Below are 26,247 nucleotides of genomic sequence, written 5' to 3' on the forward strand. Positions count from 1 at the left end.
TAGCTCCATTCACTTATTTCTGCTTTGTTCCTTGTGCTTTTGGTGTCCGATCCAAAAACGTCATTATCAATACCTGCGACAAGGAGCTTTCCCCCCTGTTTTCTACTCAGGTTTACATTTTCAGATCTTACATTTAAATCTTTGATCCATTTCAAATTAATTGTTGTGAACTGTATAAAACAGAGGCCCAATTTCATTTTTCTACACGTGTTTATCTAGTTTCCCCAACATTTGTTGGAGAGACTTTCCTTTTCCCATTGAGTACTCTTGGCTCTCTTATCAAATATTAGGTGACCACGTATGCAGGGTTTTATTTCTGGACTCTTTATTCTGTTCTTTTCTATATGTCTAATTTTTCTGCCAATATCATATTGTGATTGTTATAGCTTTGTAGCGTAGTTTGAAATCTATTGGTATTTTGATAGGGATTGCACTGAATCTACAGATGGCTTTGGTTATTATTGACATTTTAATAATATTCAGTCTTCTGATCCATAAACAAAGAATATCTTTACACTTGTTTGCATTTTCTTCAGTTTCCCTCATCAGAGTTCAAGTTTTTAGTGTAGAGATGTTTTGGTTAAATTCCTTGGTTAAATTCATTCCTTGGTTAAATTCATTCCTATGTATTTTATAGTTCTGATGCTATTCTGAATGAGACTATTTCTTTTCAGATATTTCATTGTTAGTGTTTGGAAGTACAGCTGATTTCTGTATGTTAATATTATATTCCACAGCTTTACTGAATTTTTTTTATTAGTTTTAACAGTTCTTTGGTCGAACCTGGAGGATTTATTTCTATATAAGATCATGTCCTCTAGAAATATAGGCACTTTTGTTTTTTTTCTTAATTTGGATGCCTTTTATTTCTTTAAGTTGCCTGATTGGTTTAGGTGGGACTTCCAGTACTATGTTGAATAGGAGTGGCTTGTACCTGATCTTAAAAGAAAAGCTTTCAGCCTTTCACTGTTACGCATGATGTTAGCTCTGGGCTTGTCATGTACTGCTGAGTAGTAGCAAGGAGGGTAATGACCAGAGGGGTCAGATCTACATTAATTTGGAAGATTAAGCTGACAGGTTTTGGTGACAGACTGGTGTGAGGTGTACAAGAAAGGAATAAGAGCGGGCTGGGGGGGAGGTTGGTGAGGATAATTCCAAGCTACTTTGGCTATGCCTGTAGAATGAAGTTGCCATTTACTGAGCTAGGGACGTATGAGTAGAGCAGGTTAAAGTTCAGAAACTAGTAGTTTGGTTTTGTTGTTAAATATAAACATTCATATGTACATGCCAGTTAAGCAGTTGGATATAAGTTTCTGAGATTCTGGAAATTTGGTAGTTTTCTTGGTTGACCAATAGAAGTAAGATGAGTGTTACTTATTATCTCACTTATTAATTACCTGAACTAGGAAAATACTGTTTCGACTTTTTTTCAATATTTGGATCCAAAAATCATTTTGGAGAATATTCTTTAAGGGAAAGGCTCGTTCTCTTTGGTTTTGTGTCTCCATCTTCTAAATATAACTGGTTTCTTTTAAATATATCTTGAAAAAGTAAATACATAGAAAAACTTTGAGTCTACTGACTTAGTAATGTCAGTAATTTTTTTAACTGAAAAAAATTCTCCAATATTTAAGTGTCATGAGAGATACAAAGATGCATTGATAGCAGATCCTAATTTTAAGATATTTGTATCATCCCACCATTGATAAGACATGAATTTCATTCCATGATGGTATGATGGGCTGAATAGCTTATTAATCAGGCAGAAACAGATAATAATCTTTTAGTACATATACAGTGTTGGGTTTCTTCTTATTCTACCAGTCATGGATAAGAGATTCAACTTAATGAAACTTAGGGTGTTTAATTAAAAATTAAACATGACAACATGATTGAGATAATATACCAAAACCATGTCAGAGGAATATGCATTTATAAAAGCTTATGTAACCTAAGACTCTCTCACTTTGTAATCACTTTCAAGTTGTTCCTTTCTTACCCCTACATTCTTTTCACCACCAAAGCAACCCAAATCCATAAACAAATACAGAATTATGGCTAAAAGAATAGACGGAATTAAACCACTTGGCCTCCAACCCTTAGCCTGATTAAATAGTAACTTGCTCATTTGTGACATAAGTATAGTTCTAGTAATTACCTAATGATATTGGTAGGAACAACCAGTGAGAAAATACTCAAAACATACTGTCATATACATGATAATTAGTATATATTTTACTAATTATAGATAGTATTGGTCCAAATTTTTTAAAAAAATATACAACTTAATTTTACCTATCTAGAGGTTTATTTTCTTTTTTTACCTACTTAAAATTATTTACATTATTTACTACATTAATAATGCTTTAAGAACATACCATTTAGGGGCATAGGCTTCAAACAACTGAGTATCTTATGTCACAAAGGAATTTATAGGAAGAATATCAGGTAGTTCACAGAATCGAGAGAAGTCATTGTGAACCAGGGTGGAAATGGGTATGAATCAAGCACGGACAGGCTATTGAGAAATTTGCCAAGGCAAGGTCACAGAAGAAGTTTAAGAATGCCATCACCAAACACCGATTAATGGACAATTGCATCTTTATGTCATTTTTTCCAGAAGTTAAAGCCCTTGAGTTTGTATATAACACATACATATGTTCTATATCCCTGATTCTCAGATTTGGCTGAACAATAGAATCACTTTGGTGGGGGTTGTGTTAAAAATACTGATGTCTCGTACTTACTGCAGCAGCACATATACTAATTTGGAGTGATACAGAGAAGATTTAGCATGGTCCTTGTGCAAGGATGGCATGCAAATTCACGAAGTGTTAAAAAAAGAAAACAAACAAAACACTGATGTCTAGGTCTGATTCTCAGAGCTTCTAATTTTATTGGTATAGAAAGGAGCCTGGATAATGGGATTGTTTTAAAGCTCCTTAGGTGATTCTAAAATGCAACAACATTTTATATTTACTTGTTCATATGGTAGGGTCCATTTGCTGAAGAACCAGATGGAATTCTCGAATGACTCCTATGTATATTACATGTTAGTTAATAAGTTAATAAATTATTTTTCAAAAATAATTCATATTTTTAGAAAGTTTTAAAATAAAGATAAGTACCTTGTGAAGCTATCCATAATCTCCTATCCAAAGATAACTTCTATAAATATTTTCATTTATCTTTTCAGATGGTCCACTTTGTACATAGGGGTGTGTGTGTGTGTGTGTGTGTGTGTGTGTATCTGTAATCTCATACATTCTTATGTCTTTTGGTTCATAGTAGTTGAAGATTTATGGCTTCTCTCTCTCCAGAAGAATATTTTCCTTGTTGAATTTTGCCTTCTAAAGAGACAGCCTGCAAAGGTTAAGGATTAATTCAACTAATGAACTGTGAATATTGGTAAATTGACATTTCAAAGGGCAATGACATTCAATGATGCTCTAAAACTCACTATCTCAGTGAATTAATATTTGAGTGTTTGAAAATATCAATTTCCCTTATGCAAAGCCACATCAGAATTAACTGATTTTCCTCATTTGATTCTTCCCTTGTCTCTTTACCTTTATTTTAGACATCCTTTGCCTGAATGTATTTTCCTCTTCCTTAACAGATGAAAAATGAAAAGTCATTTAAAAACTGGTGCTTTTTGGATTTGTTTAATGAACTCTTTTCTAAACTTAAAAAAGGAGATGCATACTTTACAATTTAAAGTGCTTCATAACTTACTTAAAAATAATTTAAGTTCGATAATTTTTAAAAAGTTGTTTATGTATAAGTAGCCTCATAGAGAGTGATATTTATCAGCCTTCTTTAAAACATAACTAAAGGGGTTCCTGGGTGGCTCATTCGTTAAGTGTCTGCCTTTGGCTCAGGTCATGACCCCAGGGTCCTGGGATCGAGGCCTGCATCTGGCTCCCTGCTCAGCAGGAAGCCTCCTTCTCCCTTTCCCACTCTCCCTGCTTGTGTTCCCTCTCTCACTGTGACTCTCTCTGCCAAATAAATAAATAAAATATTTAAAAATTTTAAAAAAATAACTAAGATGCTAAATCCACAATTAATATTCAGCTGATTTGGATTTTCCACATTTGTAGAGTTTTAATATGTTAGTCTTTGTGTTCTGAATATATAGTCTTAATTTTTAGAGGGTTACTGTTTTGGGGATGCTTATCATTAGTTATCATCTCTTAAAACATTTCTCTTGAATAGTTTATACAATAGCTTCATATCTAATGAAGAAGACAGTATATATGTGGGTGTATGAAGGATAATGTATGCTTGAAATATTAACTAACAAAGAAAACATAGGCACTTCCTGTTTATGTTAGGGCAGACATGACTTGTAACAGGAGGCTTGTAGCAGAAGGCACATTAGAGACCACCTCTTTCAACCCCTTATTGACAAATAAGGAAATTAAACTCAAACAGGATAAATTAAACATCTGTATGTGTTGTTAATAATAAAACAGAACTGCAATCTCAGTTTCCTAATTCTCAGTTGAATAATATTTCCAACATACTACAGTGGCAGCTCTAATTACATTATCAGAGATCTATATTCCATCTCTTTTTACACTGGAAGATTTGGGCTATAAAACCAGCTGCAGCCATTAATTCATCAGCAGGCTATCCCCTGATTGTTCAAACTTCCACTAAAAAAAAAAAAAAAAAAAAAAAAAAAAAAAAAGATAGAAAAAGGAAGAGGAAGGGGAGTATGTTAAGGCAATTTAATTTGTTGTTGAAGATGCAAATCATTTGTACATAGTCTATCTATCTTTCCTGAGATAAATCAGTAGCTAAAGATTTGATAACAAAAAATTGCAACGTTCTTAGTATCAGATGAAAATCATCAGTGTGAATAATGGAATGGTAATGAAGCAGAATTTTTAGGAAATGTATTCACTAAGGGTAATAAATAAATTGCAGAATTGCAATTGCAATTGCAATTGCAGTGGAGACCAGCCTAAAACATACTTTTGGTATAATACCTAGTGAATTCCTGGTTAAGCCATATAACCAGGTTAAACATTATTAATCAATTCATAGATAATCTCTGTTCTCATGTTGTAAACACTGTTTACTTCAACTTTATTCTAATTTAATTTCCTTCAAAATGATATATTACAATTGTTATTGAAAATAATTTTTTAAATCCAAAAACATTCAAACTTTGTTTCTTTCCATTAAACTATGACTTTTCTTAAAATGAATACTGTGATCACAAACCTATAGTGTAACATTTGTTATGACTGGATAGAAAATATGAGCTTAAAATGATCCATTACAGATTGAAAACATGAAGACATTCAGTTCTGAGAATTATAAAAAAAAAAAGAAAAAAAAATGAAAGCTATCACAAGCTAGGAAAAACAATGTGCTAAAGCTTGTTCTGTATAGTGCTTTAACTTCTGGATACTAAGTACTAACTGTGGTTGGACATCTGGATTCTGGACTGTTCTGTGCCAAACATCTGTATGATCAAGGGAATTGGATGCCTCTTAATCATACAGCTGTTTTGGCATTTTATAACAGGATGACAGAAGATCAGTGTCTTCTAAAAGTACTGCATTGCACCTTCCTTCTTGCCTTTTAATTTTACCATAGACCCACGAAGATGTTTGAGAGAAGCCAAAAGCGTCCTATTTGGCTGTCATGCCATGTTCCTCAGTTGTGGCATGAGTGTTTTCAAGAATTGATGAACATCTGCTATAAATCTAGTCTGTACTCAGGAGCATTCTCTGGGGGTTGTTTTGTGCTTTAATTCAAGAGAACCAAGGAAATAAAATTCAGTTTTCTCATTTGATGTGCAAAACTGAAATGAAACTCAATGACAGTAAGCAATCTGCCCAAGTTTAAATAGTTAAGTATGGTACTAAGGCTTGGTTTCAAGCCTAGATTTCCTTGCTAAGAATGGCATCTTAAAGTATTTTGTATTTATATGGCGATTTTTAATTTGCAATGCATTTTCTCATCCATTTCTATTTCTTGGCATAAATCACTCTCTGAAACCATCCATGTTAATATTTATTCACTTCTGTAGTATGCTTTTGAAAAGCCAAAAACTTTTTTGTTTGAATATATACATTCAAACATAGAGGGAAATATACATTCATGTGTATATTTAGATGACATAAAGGCATAAAAAGAAACAACTTTTTCTAGGAATCCACAAATGCTTCTCTGGGAATTCAGTAATAGCAGATGTACGTTCCTAGTTTTTGAGCCAGATTTAAAACAATGCACAAGTTGATTGAATTAGCTTGTTTTTTTTTTTTCCCCCTCATCATCAAGAAGCACACATTCATCTTCAACTAGAAGTCATTGACAATTTCTGCAACATTTTGTTTGGCTTGAATGTTCATATCAATTACATATCACAATTTTAGGGCATCAGTTTTGAAAGTAATAGGCTTCTGTCTGTGAACCTATGAAAACCAGGATTGCGTGTGGAATGCAAAAGTTATTTCACCCATAATTAATCTGAAAGTATTTATCAACCTATTGCTATACCCAAGACATTGGAATTGTACTTGGTGAATTTGTCACACATGCTCAAAATCCAATAAGCATGTGATGAAGCTTGAGGTTTACCCTCATACATTAAGGGGAATTGGACATAAATATATGAAAAGGAGGTAAATATTATGTGATTAATAAGGAAGAAGAGTTTATTGCTAAAGACATTAGAGATAAGCCAAGCACAGAGAGCAAGAGGGAGAGAGAGAGAGAAAGGAAGGGGAAGAGGGAGATCGAAAGAGAACAAGAGGAGGAAGAGGAGAAGGGGAGGGGAGGAAAAGGGTCCCATGAGGGAGTTTTCACTGACACTAAACCTGGAGCAGAATAACGAGCAAGAGTGCATTATGTAAAGGTGAGATTTTCAGAATGGAAAGTTGGATCAAGCAGAGACTTTAGAATCAGGAAATCTTGAGTTTTATTTGATGCCCAACAGCAACCCATAACACTGAAGAGCATGGCGTGTGCTGAACAGTAGAACAGTGGGGTTTGTATTAGGCAGAGTTCAGTGCTGGAAACAAAGCTCACTCCAGATCTTTCAAGTAGCAAAGGATTTAATGTAGATAAATAAACATGGGCTTACAAAGTTATTGAAAGCACTGTGAAATAGCAGGAATCTTGAATAGGATAAAGTTCAAGAGCATACCACATAGGAGGCTGAGATCTAAAAATGCTGCCACCACTGACTCTACCACCCCATGACTGCCTTTTAACCCCTCCACATTTGGTGAATAGACATTTCTTGGTGGAGTGTGTGCTCTGTAATCACACTTCTCAGCATTTAGTTCCCATCACCTTGATCGCCTGCACAACCAGCAGCAGCAAGATAACCTTTGCATTACATCTGCATTCTGAATTTCACATATATGTATCTCATCTGCAAAACCTGTTTTGTATCCAGAACAGTAGTTGCGATGAGTCTAGGAAATTTGGTTCATAGCGTTTCAGCCTCCACAATAGAGGAAAGCACACTAAAAGGCGGATGGAGTAGAGGCTGAGTGAGCCAAATCATGTCATCTACCCCAGAGCCCTACAGTAATGTGGAGTTGATTGGTTGAGGCCTTGAATGTCAGACAAAAGATGAAAACTAATACAGTCATTAACGTATATCTAAACAGCTGACAACACTACCAGGACACACCTTAGAGGCTGAGATCCTTGTCCTTTGGTTTGTCATTGAATTTAGTCAATGAGTGGTATAAGCAAGAGATTCGATAATGGGAAAATAGAAAAGTTGGGATGTTTATTCTCTTGGTTCCTTTCTTGCCCTGGTACAGGCTGGTGTTTGCTGTCTTTCTTTAGGAGGGATGTAGCTTCAGTGGAGCAACACTTCCTTAAAACAGCAGGTCTCACCTCATTCTGGGAACCAGTTTTTCTCTTTGCATTTAGGAATAGTGGCTATTTCCAGATGTTGTTCACCTGAGGATACATGATTATCATCCCTAGTATGATTTCCTTTACCTGACCATACTTGTGTCAATAGTTTTTTCTCTTCAGTAATCTGTTGTTTTTAATATTATACTTGTTTATTTGAGAGGGAGAGAGAGAGTATGGAACACTAGCAAGGGGAGAAGCAGAGGGAGAGGAAAGACACTCCAGTAGACTCTGTATGAGCATGGACCCCCATGCAGGGCTTGACCCATAAGACCATGACCCAAGCCAAAATCAAGAGTCAGAGAGGCTTAACCAAATGAAGCACTCAAGTACCCTGATATGTTTTAAGTGGCCCATCTTGCTCCAATGCTGTTACAATGTGCCTAATTATATTTCATATGTTATATATGTGTCTTTTAATTAAATACTTACATAACAGGCATGTAATTGACAGAAACAGAGTGTAACCTCATTTTCACACCAAGCTGAGGAGTCAGGGACCTGAGCAAGGCAGCATATTACTTTCTTCCTTTTTTTCTCTCAGATGTCTTTATGCAGCCTTCTGGATGCCAGTCTCTACCCTCATCACTCATCACATCATGATGATTCAGCCCCATGGCCCAAAGATCCATATTTCAATACTATTAAGAACAATGCTACAATAATACCTATGGACTATTTGCCAGGCACTTCTAAGAGTTTTATATGTATTAGCTCAATTAATCCTTACAACAACCCTTTGTACCAGGTAAATACTGGTATTATCATCCCTTTTTACAGATGAGGATACCTGGGCTTAGGGCAGTTCTGTAGCTTTTCCACGGGCACAGCGCTAGAAATGGAGGAATTGGGATTCCAACCCAGGGACTATGGCTCCAATGTCTGTCTTTACCACTGTGCTAACACTTTTTCTAAAGGTGTACAACATGATGATTTAATGTATGTATACATTGTGCAATGCTTACTATAATCAAGTTAATTAACTCACCCATCGCCTCACATTTACCTTTTCTTGTGTGTGGTACGAACACTTATGATCTATTCTCCTAGCAAATTTCACGTATACAATAGTGTATTATTAACTGTAGTCACTATGTCATGCCACAGAACTTCAGAATGAATTCAGCTTAGAACTGAACATTTGTAACCTTTTGACCAACAATCTACATTTCTCCCACCCACACCATCGGGAACCTGGCAACCATCATTCTACTAACTCTTAACAGGACCATATTTATCTATGGAGCCACTAGATAAACAATTCACTGTTCAAAGTGTGTTTTTCCTTTTGAATTTGCAAAAAATTATATCCTATAGTCTGACCAAGACATTGTTATTGAGATGGAAGTTTTAGAGAGGGAGAGACAACATGGAGAGGTGTGTAGAGTAATCCATCTCCTTGTGACTTTTAGACAGTCATTCAATGTCTGTGGTCCTAAATTCTTCATTTGTAAAGCAAAAGTGTGGAATTAAACCCATTAAGAAAAGAGAACAAAACTAAAGCATGTAAAAGATGGGAGATAAGGATAAAACGGAACAAAATTAGTAGAGAATTATTCCAAATAAGAAATTTGGGGCACCTGGGGGGCTCATATGGTTAGGCATCTGCCTTCGGTTCAGGTCATGATCTCCAGGCATTGGGATGGAGCCCCATGTCAGGCACCGGGCTCAGCGCAGAGTCTGCTTCTCCCTCTCCCTCTGCTTGTTCCCCCACTTGTGCTCTCTCTGTCTCTCTCCCTCTCTAATTAATAAATAAAATCTTGTAAAAAAAAGGAATTTAAGAGAAAATTAATGACACTATAGTATTTCAAGTTAAATTAGAAAGAGCGACATATAAAAACAGCAGTGAAAAAAATGGAATTTTATTTTGAGCAGGCTAGATACAAATAGCTTTTAAAAAAAAAAAAAAGCAAAGAACTGGACAGACAATAGAAAGCTAAAATGTAAAGAGAAATGAACAAATAAAATACAGAAAATGTCCAAATTTAACCAAAGATTTTCCAAATTAAAAAAGGACAAAAACCTAGAAAGCAAAAAGGACTCCATAATTTTTAGAAAAGCATAAAATAGTAGAAAGTAGAGAATGAGTAAAAAACATCCTGAGGTTCTTGAACTTCAAGTAAAAAGAAACTTTAAAAAGAATCCTATAAATGTCAAGAGAATAGAAGTACCCATGGAAAAATACGTAAATATTCAGATGAAAACATGCAGCTTCAAACACCGCATTAAACAACCACCAAATATTACTAAATATAGAGTTCCATTAAAAAGTTAGAAATAAAAATCCAATAAAATTCTTGGAAAAGCTGATGGAATTAACTCAAAAAGATCTTTAAAAGATAAGGAAGTGGGGCGCCTGGGTGGCTCAGTGGATTAAGCCGCTGCCTTCGGCTCAGGTCATGATCTCAGGGTCCTGGGATCGAGTCCCACATCAGGCTCTCTGCTCAGCAGGGAGCCTGCTTCCTTCTCTCTCTCTCTGCCTGCCTCTCAGTGTACTTGTAATTTCTCTCTGTCAAATAAATAAATAAAATCTTTAAAAAAAAAAAAAGCTAAGGAAGTGTAAGATAACTGGTTATACAGTCAATATATGGAAAATAATTTATAGGAAAAAATATTACCATTAAAAAAACTACAGGTAGGGATGTCTGGGTGGCTCAGTGGCAGGTCATGATCCCATGGTCCTGGGATCCAGTCCCACATCACGCTCCTTGCTCAGCAGGGTGCCTGCTTCGACCTCTGGCCCCACTCACCCTGCTTGTATGCTCTCTCTCTCTCTCTCTCTCTGAGACAAATAAATAAAATCTTAAAACAAAACAAAACAAAAACAATATAGGTAACTTTCTTCTGTAATTTTTTGGGTTCTTTTAAATGTTTAGAAATGAATTTTATCAAGTGTATTACAAAAATAAGCTCATGTGGGGTTACCTGGGTGGCTCGTCAGTTTAGCGTCCAACCCTTAATTTTGGTTTGGGTCCTGATCTCATGGGTTGTGAGATGCAGCCCTACATCTGCTCCATGTTGACTGTGGTCTTACTCTCTCTGCCTGCCTCTCCCACATGAGCAGCTCATGTGCTCTCTCTCTCTCTCTCCCCCTCCCTAAAATAAAAAATAAATACAGACTAAAAAGATAAGCTCATCTGATAATAACAAAAAAGGTAAAATTATTCTAATACTACTTGTACTTTTATGATATGATGATATGATGAGTTTTGGATCATAAAGACATACTCAAGATATCAGTATTTACATAGTGGAAATTTATTTAAATTGTTGGAAATTAGATTCTTGTCAAAACTGGTTATAAAAATCTAGCCCTACAAATCCAGATAAACCAACTGAAAACAAATACATCATAAAATGTTTGATAACTTCTGTGTTCCAAAAGGCAGTTAATGTAATTTAGCTCTTGTTTTATATGAAATATATGCAGGTAGGAAAAAATCACAGTTAATAGCGATACCCTTATAAACAAACCTCTCCTGAGAATTGCCTGAAGACCTTGCCATTCATATCAGGAAGCAGAGTTTCTGAGTAAAGAGCAGCATTCTTTACCTGAAGTATTACAAAGTATTACTTGCCTAGATTTTTTAGAATATTTATTACTTTTTTGTTTTTTTTTTTTGTATCCCCTCCAGACATTGTTAACTGTGGTTGTCTTTAAGTCATCACAACCACTAACAAAAATGGTTGGCTCTCAGTGCTCATATATCTGTTATCCCTCTCACCAGTGAAAGGTGCACTTTAGCAATTTATTTTTTAGGAACAAAATTGGAGGGCATAGGGAATAGACCCATAGTATTTTTGTCTTTCCAGAATATTTCCACCATGCAACTTCTTCACTGGGGAGCAACTTCTTCCCCATTGCTCCCACGTGTTTCCTGGTGGGCTTACCAGTCACCACGTATCACTCTTCCTCCTCCTCCTTCACCTTAGGAATTTGTCTGGTTATTAGCACATGACAAAAACAAAGTTAATGGAGCCTTCCTCTGGGATTTTTTTTTTCTCCTACGTTTCTTTCCTCTCTGTAGGTGGAATTGCAAGAATATGGCCTCTGACTGAATAAAACCACTACACAGGGAGAAAAACCAGAAGAGGAGAAAAAAAGACATGGCAGATCCAGTTCTAATTCTAGCAGCCCCTAACATCGCACTGTTTTTTTCCTATGACTGTCCTAACCCAGACCCAACGTTCAAGAAAGGAGCTCCTGTATTTTAAGGTGCTCATTTATCTGTTTACTCATGCATTGATTCATCTACCCATACATTGTAATAGTCGGTAGCTGCTCTATGTGTAACACGTTTATTGAATGGGCTAAATCTAACAGATGGCTTAGCATTGAGGTTTTCTCTCTCTCCTCTCCCAACCTCCTCTCTTTCTCTCACTGTTAAACTTTCTTTATGGACTTCCTCTCCTCTATATCCAGAATATAAATTGGGCATATCCAAAAGCTTTTCCAGTGACCAGTGGCTCTTACATACAAAGTATCCAATCTAAATCTAAATCTAAATGTAAAGCTTCCCCTTTATCCCCATGTTTTATCCTAGTTCAGGTTTGGAAGCCTACAGTAGAGGCATGGAGAGTAGTCATTTTCATTTTGTTTCCTATACCTTATTTCTTACTCCCCATCTTTCATTTCTATTTAATTATGAGCAAGGTTGAACATCCATTAGACTATTAGCTATATAAGAGCTGTCAAACTATGCCCAACTCTATTACTGCACATAGTCATGTTCAGAAAACCTAACTGAGCTCTTGAAATCAATGTATAATGCTTCAACAGCTTTTGAGGTTATCTCACAGATGTCTGGTACTGTTTCTCTTTGGGATGCTACATAAATATTTTGTTAGAAGATCTCCCCACAAGAAAACATATGCAGTTAAATGCGTGACTTTTAAATAATTTTTCAGCCTAAGCCTCTTTGGTTACCAAAAACTATGTCATGCCTGCTTCTTTCTCCTGGTGTGATCTCAAAACAAAAGCACCCTGAATCTGCTTCCCTACGATGTCAGGAGATGATATATTAGAGCTGAATGGATTGATCATACATTATTCCATTAGAATAAAGATAATTTGCCCAGATTGTTCCAGTCAAACAAGGGCAAAGCAGATAAGCATAAAGGCTCTGATCTTTGAAGAGGTATACTACTAACACATGTTCTCATCCATTCTGATAATGTGAGCAATAGAAGCTATTGGCAATTGGAATGACTTGCAACATGAGCCTAGATCAAACTAGATCAAACTGATTCTGTCCAAGATGGCAGCAACCAAGGCATGTCCAGCATGGGACAGCTGTTCTACACAAGTATGTTGTTAGAAAGAGATTTCTGGGGTTTCAATTTGGAATAATGGATTAGGGAAACACACACACACACACACACAACTTTCCAATAGATTGCTTTTAGTTGAATGATGGACTAATTTGTATGGAGGCAGCTTGCATTGGAATCCACTTCTTCCTAAGAATTCCATTCTTTGTAGATTTTAATATGTGTGTATTTAACAGCCCCACGTCTGCTTTATCTACTTGATAAACCTACGACTGCTTTCTTCTTGTAGTAAATGGTTTTTTGTTTCCAAGTGAAAGTTTTATTTTAGCCTCACTATTTCATGAAACATTTCATGAACAAATGATAGCTCACCAGCATTTACATAACTAAGAAATAATTTTAAGTTTCAAACTATTAAGCCTTCCAACCATGTCTGGTGTAGGAAAGATTGACTAATAATCCTTGCTGTGCTTCTGGTGAAATTATTGAATAATTCAAAGAAGAGATTATTTAAAGCAATGCTGCTGAAAAGGAGGAGGCTGGATAAGTGACGTGTTGATTCATTAGCCTGTAGTTTCTTCTTGCTGCATATGAAAATAGTGAAGCAAGAATAATACCATTCTGTAATCTCTGTAGGGGAGATACTTTTTCAGGAGATGTCACCCGAAGGCGTTAACAGCCAGAGCACTTTGTCTTATGTTGTTAGATTGCTTTGTGATAATTTTATTGTTAAAGAAACAAATGACTGTTCAAGATTTTTTAATCAGAGGAATTGCATGGAAGTTTGTGGAATCTGTCCCTTTACCAACTTCAGAAAGCCCCTCTGTTGTATGTACTGTTCCCATGTTATCTACAAAGTTACCATCCTTTTCCTAAGAATAATGATTACCCTCTTTATATGCCATATATTTTACCACCTTTTAAAGATCAGTTATGTGCATTTTCCTATTTTGTGTGCCTGACTCCTCTTCAAAGTAGAGATCTAAGACTCCAACTTCCAGGTACCCTTATAAAATAGAGTTCAGAATTTCCAACATCTTTCTCCAGCTAATCAAAATAAAGGTGGTCGTTATTCCTTCAAATGATTATAGGGAAATTGTTAGGCATAGAGAGCAAGCTATATGTATTACAAAAAGTCCTTCTATAGCAGGGTTCCTTTTTTGTAACAAGTCAGGTCATAGAAAAAAAATACTAAATATTAGGGGAATTAGAGTTTTGTAAAATATTTACCAAGTCAATACATATGTAGGCACTGTGTTAAGGCCTTTGAAAGTACTATTTTATTAAGCCTCTCAAAAAAAAAATGAGAAAGATAATATCATCATCTCTATTTTTAAATGATGAGGAGTAGCATTCAACCTAAAAACTCTTACATCTAATCAATGGATTCACTAAAGTTGTAGAATACATTAACAGAGATCAGTAGCATTTCTATACATTAAGAAAGAATTTTCTGTATATGAAATAAAGAAATTGTTCCATTTACAACAGGATCAGAAACAATAAGCATCTGCCTTCAGTTCAGGTCATGATTCCAGGGTCCAGGGATGGAACTCCTCCTTGGGCATCCTGCTTGGTGAGGAGTCTGCTTATCCCTTTCCCTCTGCCCCTCGTCCCCTGTTTGTGTGCTCTCTCTCTCTCTCTCAAGTAAATAAATAAAATCTTTTAAAAAAAGAAACAATAAAATACTTAATAAATTTAAGGTGTAAGATCTCTCCTCTGAAAACATCAGAACTCTAATAAGAGAAATTGAAGTAGACACACACACAAATGTAAAAATATCTTGTGTTTGTGGATCAGAAGTATGAATATTGTTAAGATATTCATACTACCCAAAGCAATATACAAATTCAATGCAATCTCAATCAAAATTCCAATAACATTTTTTACATAAATAGGAAAAAGTATCCTAATATTTGTATGGAACCAAAGAAGACCTGGAATAACTAAAGCAATCTTGAGAAAGGACAAAACTAGAGGCATCACACTCTCTGATCTCTACAGTAATCCAAACACTATGCTTCTGGCATAAAAACAGACAATAAACCAATGGATAAGAATCAAGAGTCCAGAAATAATCCCAAGCATATATGTTCAATTAATATCTGACAAGAAAGCCAGGAATATTCAGTGGAGAATAGGCAGTCTCTTCAATAAATTGTTCTGGGATTATTGGATATTCACATGTAAAAGAATGGAACTGGGCCCCTATCTTACATCACTCACAAAAATTAATTTAAAGTGGATTAAAGATATAAACGTAAGACCTGAAACTACAAAATTCCTAAAACACACACACACACACACACCAAGAATAAAGCTACTTGACTTGGACCTTGATAATGATTTATGGACCTGACACCTAAAACACAAGTAGTAAAATAAAAATGAACACATGAGACTACATCAAACTGAAAAGAATCAACACAGCAAAAGAATCCAACAAAGTTAAAAGGCAATTCACAGTATGAGGAAAAAAAATATTTGCAGATCATATATCTAATAAGGGGTTAATATCCAAAATATATAAAGAACTCCTACAACTCAGTGACATCAACAATATAACAGCTCAATTTAAAAATGGGCAAAGACCTGAATAGAATTTTTTTTCCAAAAAAGATAAACAAAGACCAATAAGTATGTGAAAAGATGCTCAGCAACACTAGTTATTAGGAAATGCAAATCAGAACTATAATGAGGTATCTATTAGATATGGCCATGATCAAAAAGACAAAGGATAACAAATGCTGGCATGAATGTGGAGAAAAGGGAACAGTTGGACACTGTTGGTGGCTTTATTATTGATATAGTCACTACAAAAAACAGTGTAGACAATTCTCAAAAAATTAAAAATAGAACTTCCATATGATCCAGCAATTCCACTTTGGGGAATATATCCAAAGGAAACAAAAATACTAACTGGAAAAGCTATCTGCATCCACATGTTCAAAACCTCATTATTTACAACAGCCAAGACAGAAACAAACTAAGTGTCCATAAATGGATTAAAGAAGTTATGTATACACACACACACACACACACACAAATATTGTTCAGCTATCAAAAATTGAGGAGGGCGCCTGGGTAGGCCCAGTGGGTTAAAGCCTCTGCCTTTGGCTCAGGTCGTGATCCCAGGGTTCTGGGATCAAGCCCCCCCGCCCCAAAATCAAGCTTTCTGCTCAGCAGGGAGCCTTCTTCCTCCTCTCTCTCTACCTGCCTCTCTGCCTACTTTTCATCTCTGTCTGTCAAATAAATAAATAAAATCTTTTTTAAAAAATGAGGAAATCCTATGTTTGCAACAACATGAATGGACTTTGAAGGCATGACACTAAATGAAAAGAAGACAGACAGAAAGACAAATACTATATGATCTCACGTATAAGTAGAATCTAAAAAAAATAAATAAATAAACTCATAGAAACAGAGATCAGACATGTAGTTACCAGAGACAGTGGGGTGGAGGAAGAAAGAATCAGAGATAATTGTCAAAAGTACAAAAATCCAATTTTAAGATAAATAAATGCTAGGGATGTAACACTAGTGTGTGATACCTAAGAAAGTTATTAAAAGAGCAAATCCTAAGATTTCTTATCATAAGGAGGAAATTTTTTCTTTTTATTTTGTGTATATGAGATGATGGATGTTAGCTGAACCAATTGCAATAATCATTTCACAATATATGTAAATCAAATTATCATGCTGCATGCCTTAAACTTATACAGTGGGCTATGTCAATTATTTTTCATTAAAGCCAGAAAAAAATTAAGTAGTGTCTTCAGTTAGAGCTTATCCAAGATTTATGGAAACAAGAAAAATGAGATTGCTTTATAACATTTGTAGTGTAAAAATCACACAATGAATAAATGGTGAAAGAGGAGAATGTTTTGTAAGAGAGTTGTTCTTGGCAAGTAAGAACTGACTATTTCTGACTGAGGACATCAAAAATCCTGAAGAAAAAAGATTGATCTGCCAAAAGGTTGATCATAAAAGTTGAGGGATAGAAACAATAATTGTACTATCCATCCAACCAATATTCAAAGGAAATGGAAAAGCAGACAGTGAAATTCAAATATTCCAGTGTTGGTAACAAGACCACCTATGTTGCAGAGAGGAATCTGTTGAACTACATAAGCCTGACAGTAATTAAAATTCTGTTCATCTACACTTCCTTATTCAGATTCCACATAGCATTCTAATTATGATTTGGTTTCCCCTGAAGTCTGCCAACAGAGATAAAATAATAAGGGCTCAAATACTTCAAACTGCATGACAATTATGTTTTAACCAGAAAATTAAGAAATTAGCATTCTAATTCTGCCAGTGTCATAAATTTGGTTAATGCAGACTTTTCCTTCTGAAACTTATCTGCTCTCTCAATTTTAGCTTATTGAGCTAGTATTGAGGAGTAAACATTGGGCTCTGGAGAACTTACAAAGGTAATAAATTAATAATGGCATTATAAAATTTTTGCTCAAAATATGGATAAAACTTTCTGAAGTTATCTGCCCTACCTCAATTTCTTTTAAGTTTTTAATACTTGAGCACTTAATATGCTTTAGGCAGTATGCCAGATGCTTAACATGAACTACTCATCTAATTTTTATGTAAACTCTAGTTGAAGTATAATATAATATGCATCACATAAATTAAGAAATTGAACATCAGAAACACTAGAAAGGTTTAGTTTCTTGTGGCTTAATGTACATCTGTATCAGGGTATTTCAATGATATACTTCAAATCAGTTATATTTCAAGCCTAAAACTCCTCTGTCCCTGAACTCCCTCAGATCTCTCCATTCTCAAATCCATGAATCTGATGCGAATGCCAACTCCCTTTCAGTGACCTATGATAGAAATTTGGTTGTTATCTCCCTTGAAATGCCCAAAGTCTTCTTCCAAACTCAGGAATGTTTAGAGAACAGATAAGGAATCCTGGTGTTGAAACCACCTAAGAAGAAAGTACCTCTGAACCAAATAAGAAGTCTATGGTAGAACACTATGATTTGCTGGATGGTAATTATCCTAGCTAGCATAAGAAAGGTTAATGAATGAATGACCAAACTAACTAACTAAATAAATAAATAAATAATAATAACTCAGGGGGGATAAAAAGTAACTTTGAGAAAATTATCAAATAGATGAGACCGTACAATTTTCAATCCTAGTCCTCTATATTATCAAAATTGTAGTTGCCTTTTGAAATGTGTGACTAAATTCCCTTAAGGAGATAAAGGCAGGCTGAATGATTCATTCACAAAACAATTGCCACAGTGACTAAACAATTCCAAGGTGGTGTTTGGCCATCTTTAATCATCACTCAATTTGTCTGAGGAAAAACAAACAACTAGTCACCAGCAATAACTAGGAAACAAATTGGATTTTGCTCCTTTGTACATATTTCACATCAATCAATATGTGGCAGTGGCTGTGCCTAACAAATAAAGAGAAATTTGTCAAGGTCATCTTCTTTCAGTTATCCCTGACTTTTAAAAATATAATAAAAAAAATGCACAGGAAGAAGATAAGAAATGGTCAACTCCTATTCATAGAGCTGCATCTTGGAGCTTATTCTTTGAGAAACTAAGTCTGAAGAATTAAATTTTGATACTAAATTCCTCTGGAAAGAGGTTATCACTTGCTATTGATTTTTTACAATGTTTTTGTAGAATAGCTGTAAAATAACAGATACATTTTCTTTCTGTTATGGATATTGGCCATATCTTGTTATTGATAGAGAACTTGCTGGTGAGAATTCATACATTCATTTACTCAATACTTTGTTATTTAGTGCCTAGTCTCTCTTAAAGGTTGCGAGTAAGGCATGGAGAACATACAGAATGAGGTGTCTCAGACACCTTGACTCAGAGAATGATACAAATCAGTACATGAACAAGTAAACTACAATAGTGACAGTTTCATATGTGTAAGCTTATCTTTAAATTCATTAAGACATGTACATTAAATATGTACAACTTGTCAATATTGCAATAAAAATGAACAAAACACACCAGAATACAATGCGATGAGTTCTACTTAAGCAGTCCTATCACTCATGATTTGTGGAACCTTAAAAAATTGCTAACGTCTCTAATTTTCAGTTGACCTCCGTATTTGTGATGATTAGAAATAATGCAAGCCTAGTGGGTTAGTGTCCCCCAAGAAGATATGTCCATGCCTTAATCTCCAGAACCCGTGAATGTTATTTTAGGAAAGGGTTTTTACAGTTCTAATTAAATTTAGGATCTTGAGAGGAGCTCGATTTGGATTATTTGGGTAAGTCCTATATGTGGCCACAACCTCAAAGAGGCTGGCAACCACCAGAATTAGGAAGAAGCAAGTAATGGAATCTCCCCTATATTCTTAGGTGGAGTATAACCTTGCTTGATTTCAGACTTTTGGTGTCCAGAACTGTGAGAGAATAAATTTCTGTTGTTTTAAGTCAACAAGTTCATTTAATTGATTATGGCTGTGCTGGGAAACTTAATAAAATTAGTAAAGGCCTTAGAATGTTACCTGATGTTTGAAAGGCATTCAATAATCGTATCTGACATGATGAGGATAGTGATTAAGAGGATCATGATGGGGCACCTGGGTAGCTCAGTTGGTTAAGCATCTGCCTTCAGCTCAGGTCATGATCCCAGTGTCCTGGATCGAGTCCCCACATTGGGCTTCTTGCTCAGCGGGAACCTACTTCTCCCTCTGCTTGCCACTCCCCTTGCTTGTGCTCACTCTCTGACAAATAAATAAATAAAATCTTAAAAAAAGAGGATCATGATAATTTTCTTTTATAAATCAGCAGATTCAACTTCTATGGTCCTATATAAGACCTGTTTTTTGGTTGTTTTGACAGGCTTTAAAATAAATTTTTTAAACATTTACATTAATGTGCCTTCCAATTCTGTTGGCAAGTTAGTCCGGGTGTTTTCATCTATACATACACACTGCTTTATCTACTATACATATTTTATTTTGCCTTTTTAGTAAAAAGTAGGAGAAAGAGATAAGGAAAATGGATGAAAGGACTAAAAATTATTCAGCAATTATAAATACACTAGAAAACTAATTTTGAATGTCAGTAGCTGGTGCATTAATGTTGACAAGGACAAAGCGTAATATTGGCATATACAACTCACTGAATCACAGAGTAGGAATTGCTTAGTTCAGAGCCAAGAAGAGCTGATATAATTACCATTGTTTTCCGTAGGCTTATGGAAACTCTTGAAGGTTGACATTCATTTAATTCCCAGTGAGTGATAAGACAGGGAGATGACGTACTATCAAGGCTGCCAATATCTCATGTTAGACTGGAGAAGCTGTTTTGTGTATTAACATGCACAAAATTTATGGGTGTAAGATTTCAAAGCTTGATCCTAAACCTTGGCATTCAAACTTGAAAGCTTAAATAATTGCAAAATTTTATGAGAATAATACTCTGCTAGAAAGGGGACTGATGTAAAGATTTTTAAATGAATTATGATGTTTTCATATTTATATGTGATGCATGATTAATATAGTTAGTTATATTTATAGCAAGTAAAGGAGGCATTTTAAAGAATAACAGTTATTTTACCACAGAAATTGCTTAATGAAGAAATTGCTTTCTTGAGATTAGGAAAGGGATTATCAATAAGCAAAAGTCAGTTAAGAAAGTTATATGTTTATTAAAAAAAAATTAAAACAAGAGACAGAACTTCTCAAGTATGCAAAAATTGTCTGATGACAAAATTCCGCTAACAGATGACTCAAGTTAATAAAACCAGGAAGGAAAAGAGTTGCTTCAAAGAATTTGTCATAATTTGGGGTGTGCCTGGGTGGCTCAGTTGGGTAAATGTCTGCCTTTGGCTCAGGTCATGATCCTGGGGTCCTGGGATCGAGCCCCACATCAGTCTCCTCTTTCTCCCTCTCCCTTGTCTGCCACTCCCTCTGCTTGTGCCCTCTCTCTCACTATCTCTCTGTCAAGTAAATAAATAAAATCTTAAAAAAAAAAAAAAGAATATTTACTTTCAGGGACACCTGGGTGGCTCAGTTGGTTGAGCGACTGCCTTCAGCTCAGGTCATGATCCTGGAGTCCCGGGATTGAGTCCCGCATCAGGCTCACAGCTGATGGGGAGTCTCCTTCTCCTTCTGACCTTCTCCTCTCTCATGTTCTCTCTCACTGTCTCTCAAATAAATAAATAAATTTTTTTTAAAAAAAGAAAAAAGAATATTTACTTTCAAATATGTACTAAGACTAAAACTTACCAAAACTTTTACCCAAATAATCTGTTTCTATTTTAAATAAATAACCTCTTTAATACATACATACATACATACATACCTAACTGACTTCTAACCCTGAAAAGAGTTTAAACTTTAAGATTTTCATTACAGTAGGGGGAAGACTTTAAACCACCCACTGTCTTTGGATCCTTGGATCTCAAAGAAATCAAACTAGTTAGTAGTGGTTATACAGTGTCAGTTCAAGTTTGTTTTATGTTTCATAAACTAGTGGGAAAGAAGGTTGAAGGAGGGAGAGTTATTAAAAATCAGTTTGAATGAGTGCCTGAGGATGAAGTTAGAAAATAACTAATCCTATGGAGAAAACAAACCAAATATCTGAAGCTTTGTCATGTAGTAAAGTCTTGGCGACAAAGAAAGGGCTGATCCAAATTTGTCATTTGAAAATACTCTCAGCTTATTCCCATGTTCCCAGGAAAAGGATGATTAGTAAAAAAAAAAAAAAAAAAAAAAAGCTAATTCACCTCTCTGGTATCAAGACACAACTAAAACTACTTTGGTGTAATACAAGATGTAATGATTTTCCCACATTGGGGTAGATCACTCTAGTGTCTGGAGTGGCTCCTGAGAATCCGTGGTAGACCCTGGTATTTCTCTTGTTCACCTTGAAGCAGGCGAAAGTAGTAGTCACACCACTTGGTAGAGGCTGTAGTATTTGATAGCATCAATGATTCTCAGTAAATGTAGAATGATTGTACACCATTCCTCCTTAACATTTTAGAACCCAGCAAGAATAGTGGTGATCAGAGGGCATAGACCTGCCTGGTGCGTGCCAGAGAAAGTCAGTGGCCCTTGGTGATCACATGGGTCTAGATCAGATCCACATTCATGAGGAAATGTGAGATGCTATTATGTGACCATTTGGGGATTGTCCAAAATACTTTCTAGAATTTTTCAGAAAGAACTTTCAATATAAATGAAAAAGCTATTTGCAATCATATATGTTAATATACATAAGTATATCTAGCTAGTTCTATCATTCTGGTTATTATTTTAGCAGGCTAAACTCCTAAATGGATTTTAACTATGTATATACAATGTGACCTAAAATGTAGTCATATGGAACACTGAAATTAACTTTAGATAAAGGTAGCAGCTCAGTTACTTTTTTATTTTGTAGAGCATTTTGACACAAATATTTTAAATATTTCCATGAGTAAAGTTCAGAATATTTGTTAATTTGCTTTTTTAATTGATTCCAGTGGAAATTTTTGTTGGGGATGCTGAGGACTCCAGATGCTAATAAATTTTTCTAAGGTTATTAATTTAGTCAATATATCTTTTTTTTGAGAGGAGGAGAGGCAGAAAGAGAGGGGGAAAGAGAACCCTAAGCAGGCTCCACGCCCAGTGCCAAGAGCATGGAGCTCAATGCAGGGCTTGATCTCACAACCCTAAGATCATGACCAGAGCTGAACTCAAGAGTGCACATCCAGCACACTAAGACACTCAGATGTCCTGATATATCCTTATTTTTTATTACATCCTATTCTAGGTGTTATAAATAGAATAATAAATAATACCAAATAGTCATTAAAGTTTAGGTAAAAATAAAGTAAGGTGACAGAGAATAATAGGGATGGTTAGACTAATCATCTCTAAGAATAACAAGATAATCTTTAAGCTATTAATTTTTCATTTATATTTTAGTATATTTAAATAATTACACCAACTAGCCATCCTGAAATCAAAAAAACGTGGCTTTGTTTGTTTGTTTTTAAATCTGTTTTATAGTACTTTGTAGTTTTAGTTCTACCAGTTAAGTAAAGGTTTGAGAAAGCTTGAACTTCAGAAAGAAATGTTGCCTCTGTGTGTGTGTGTGTGTGTCTTTCAGGATATATCGGAGTGAATGTGTAACAAACAAAATCAGACAAATTGTGGTCCTGAAAAGCACCAAAGATCTATATCAAGCCTTACCTTCAAAAGCTATCCATACAACAATGAACTGTCAGAAAGAGAAATTAAGAAATAATCTCGTTTATAGTGGCATCAAAAAGAATAACATACCTGGGAATAAATTTAACCAAGGAGCTACCAGATCTGTACACTGAACATTAGAAAACATTAAGGAAAGGAATTAAGTTACAAATAAATGGAAAGATATCCTGTGCTCATGCATTGGAAGAATGAATATTATTAAAGTGTCCATACCACCCAAAACAATCTATAGACTCAGTGAAATTTGTATTAAAATTTCAATGATATTTTTCACAGAAAGAGAAAAAGAAATCCTAAAATTCATCTGGAACTCCAAAAGACCCTGAATAGCCAAAGTGATTAAAAGAACAAAGCTGGAAGCATCACACTTCTTCATTCCAAATTATATTAAAAAGTAATAGCAATTAAAGCAGTATAGTATTAGTATAAAAACAGGCATGTGTATGTATATTGGAATACACATACCACAATGGAATTTTGTGAAAAAGAAGAAAATCTTTTCATTCATGACACTCTGGGAAAACCTTGAGGACATTATGCCACGTGAATAAATCAGAGAAAGATAAATACTTCATAGTATGACATAAGTAGAACCAAAACCAAAACCAAAACCAAAACAAAACAAAACAAAAAAACACGTCAGACTCCTAGAAACAGCGAAAAAGTGGTTTCCAGAGTCTCATGGGATATTTTTGCTAGAATGATACAAAGTTTAGTCATGAATGGGTTCTGAGGATCTAATGTATGACATGGTCACTATAGCTGGAAACACTGTATTGCCGCACAATTGAAATTTACTGAGAGATAAAGAGGTAAACATAAGGTGATGGATGTGTTAATTCACAAAATGGTGGAAATCTTTACACAGTGTAAATTTATACCAAATCATCACATTGCACACTTTAAATATCTTGCAGTTTTGTCAATTATACCTCATTTAATCTGAAAAAAAAAAAAAAAGCTGAAACAAGAACTCTGAAATTTCCTGAATTTCACTCAAAAAGATGACTACTTAAATAGTCATGGGGGGTGCAGGGGAAGGCTGTTCTAAAGACACATGGACGTGATGTACAATGCAACATGTGTTTAGTGACCTTTTTGAAGAACTTTATCAAGCAAAGCTGAAGTTGATGCCTGAAAGCAGGAATGTTTGAGCACGCAATGAGAAATCAGTCATCCTCCAAGAACTGAGGAAAAGGCCCTGTGTGTCGTGGAGCAAATCACGTATATCTCTTCCCAACTAGTTCCACTAAGCGGGTCTTTCAGTTTTTTTTTAAAAATTTCATTTGTGGGGTGCCTGGGTGGATCAGTGGGTTAAGCCTCTGTCTTCAGCTCAGGTCATGATCCCAGAGTCCTGGGATCGAGCCACACATTGGGCTCTCTGCTCAGCAGGGAGCCTGCTTCCCCCTCTCTCTCTGCCTGCCTCTCTGCCTACTTGTGATCTCTCTCTCTGTTAAATAAATAAATAAAACCTTAAAAAAGAAAGAAAGAAAGAAAGAAAGACTTATTCTGGAAACTTGTGGGTCATCTTTAAAAAAAATAATTCATTTGTTTCTTTGTTTTTGAGAAACAGTTGTTAATATGCTTCTGAGTACACTACTACCTACTGCTGCCAGATGGAAGGAACAGGAGCTTTTACTGTAACTGAACCCAAACTCTAGCATGAGGTACATGTGGGTTCAGACACGAAGAGACATGGCATATGTATTAAAACATTGTCGACAAAGGAGACAAACAGTGCTTTCAAACATAAACCTCAAGTCCAATGTGCTAAGGAACATACTTTTGATTCAATGCCTGAATTCTGCAACTAATGTCCTACCTGAAATGAAAAGATGAGTCTAACAGCCTGAGCTATGTCAATATAAAGATCATAATAAAGTCTGTTCTTAATTCAACAAAGCCCTCTACATTTAAAAATATATATATATTTTGTTTACTTATTTGAAAGAGAAAGAGAAAGCACAGGAGAGGGAGAAGCAAATTCTTTGCTGAGCAGAGATCCTGACACAGGGTTGGATCCTAGAATCCTGAGATCAGGGCTTGAGCCAAAGGCAGATACTTAACTGACTCAAGTCATCCCAGCACCCCTATGAAGCCCTCTAAATTCTTAATGGAGGTAGTTTTTAAAAAGGATGAAGGAGGCTACCAATCCATTAAAATGAAGGGCAAGAGTAGAGGTGAATAAGCCTTTATCTGAACCAAACCTTTTCACTTTCGATTACCTACTGTTACTTATGAGTGTCATATTTGGCATTAGTAGTGATAAATCACATTTGCCACTTCAGATTATAAGCATTGATTTGTAATTGAGTTGCTCTTCATGTGACAACTGTATGTGTTGTGCTTCGGGGTGACTGACAGCAAGGATTAAATACAAAAGTCTGAAAGAACAATAATTATGGCATATAACAGGATTAGTTACAAAGTGGAAGATTTTTACAGTTCTGTATTATAAACATAGAAAATTATTGCAGATCCAACTATTTGTTTCTAGTAAGTGTTTCAGATGGTTAATAATTATTTCAAGCAATGTTGAATACTTCAAGTGTTAGGCAAAAATAGAAATTGTCAAAATTTTATATATATCACAAATACATTGTATTAAATTTACATAAGAAAGGTGACTGGAAGAAATACCTTAAAATATTTTTTCAAATATCTCTGCTTCTTGCTATGGTGCAGTCTAGCTAGTCCACCTGCTATAATCAACTGTAAAATTGTACAAACTATGTAAGACAACTCTCATCAGGCCACGGACAAGTGATAACACAAGACTATAATTCACAAAAGAGGGGAAATTCTCAAGGTAAGCCCCAGGGTTGCCCTGGCCGGAGGAAAATTTCATAATTCCACTGTAACGTCATAACT

At 35.2% G+C, this 26,247-nt stretch overlaps 1 non-coding gene across 1 annotated transcript; it reads left to right on the plus strand.

The window, feature by feature from the left end:
- Positions 1–2,739: 2,739 nt before the first annotated feature.
- Positions 2,740–2,846, plus strand: LOC123387802. The gene has a single exon (XR_006602290.1). It is a non-coding gene; the product is annotated as a U6 spliceosomal RNA (small nuclear RNA).
- Positions 2,847–26,247: the final 23,401 nt, after the last annotated feature.

Source organism: Mustela putorius, unplaced genomic scaffold (genome assembly GCF_011764305.1).
Source record: "Mustela putorius furo isolate JIRA1106 unplaced genomic scaffold, ASM1176430v1.1 tig00003859_pilon_pilon_pilon, whole genome shotgun sequence".
Taxonomy (NCBI): Eukaryota; Metazoa; Chordata; class Mammalia; order Carnivora; family Mustelidae; genus Mustela; species Mustela putorius.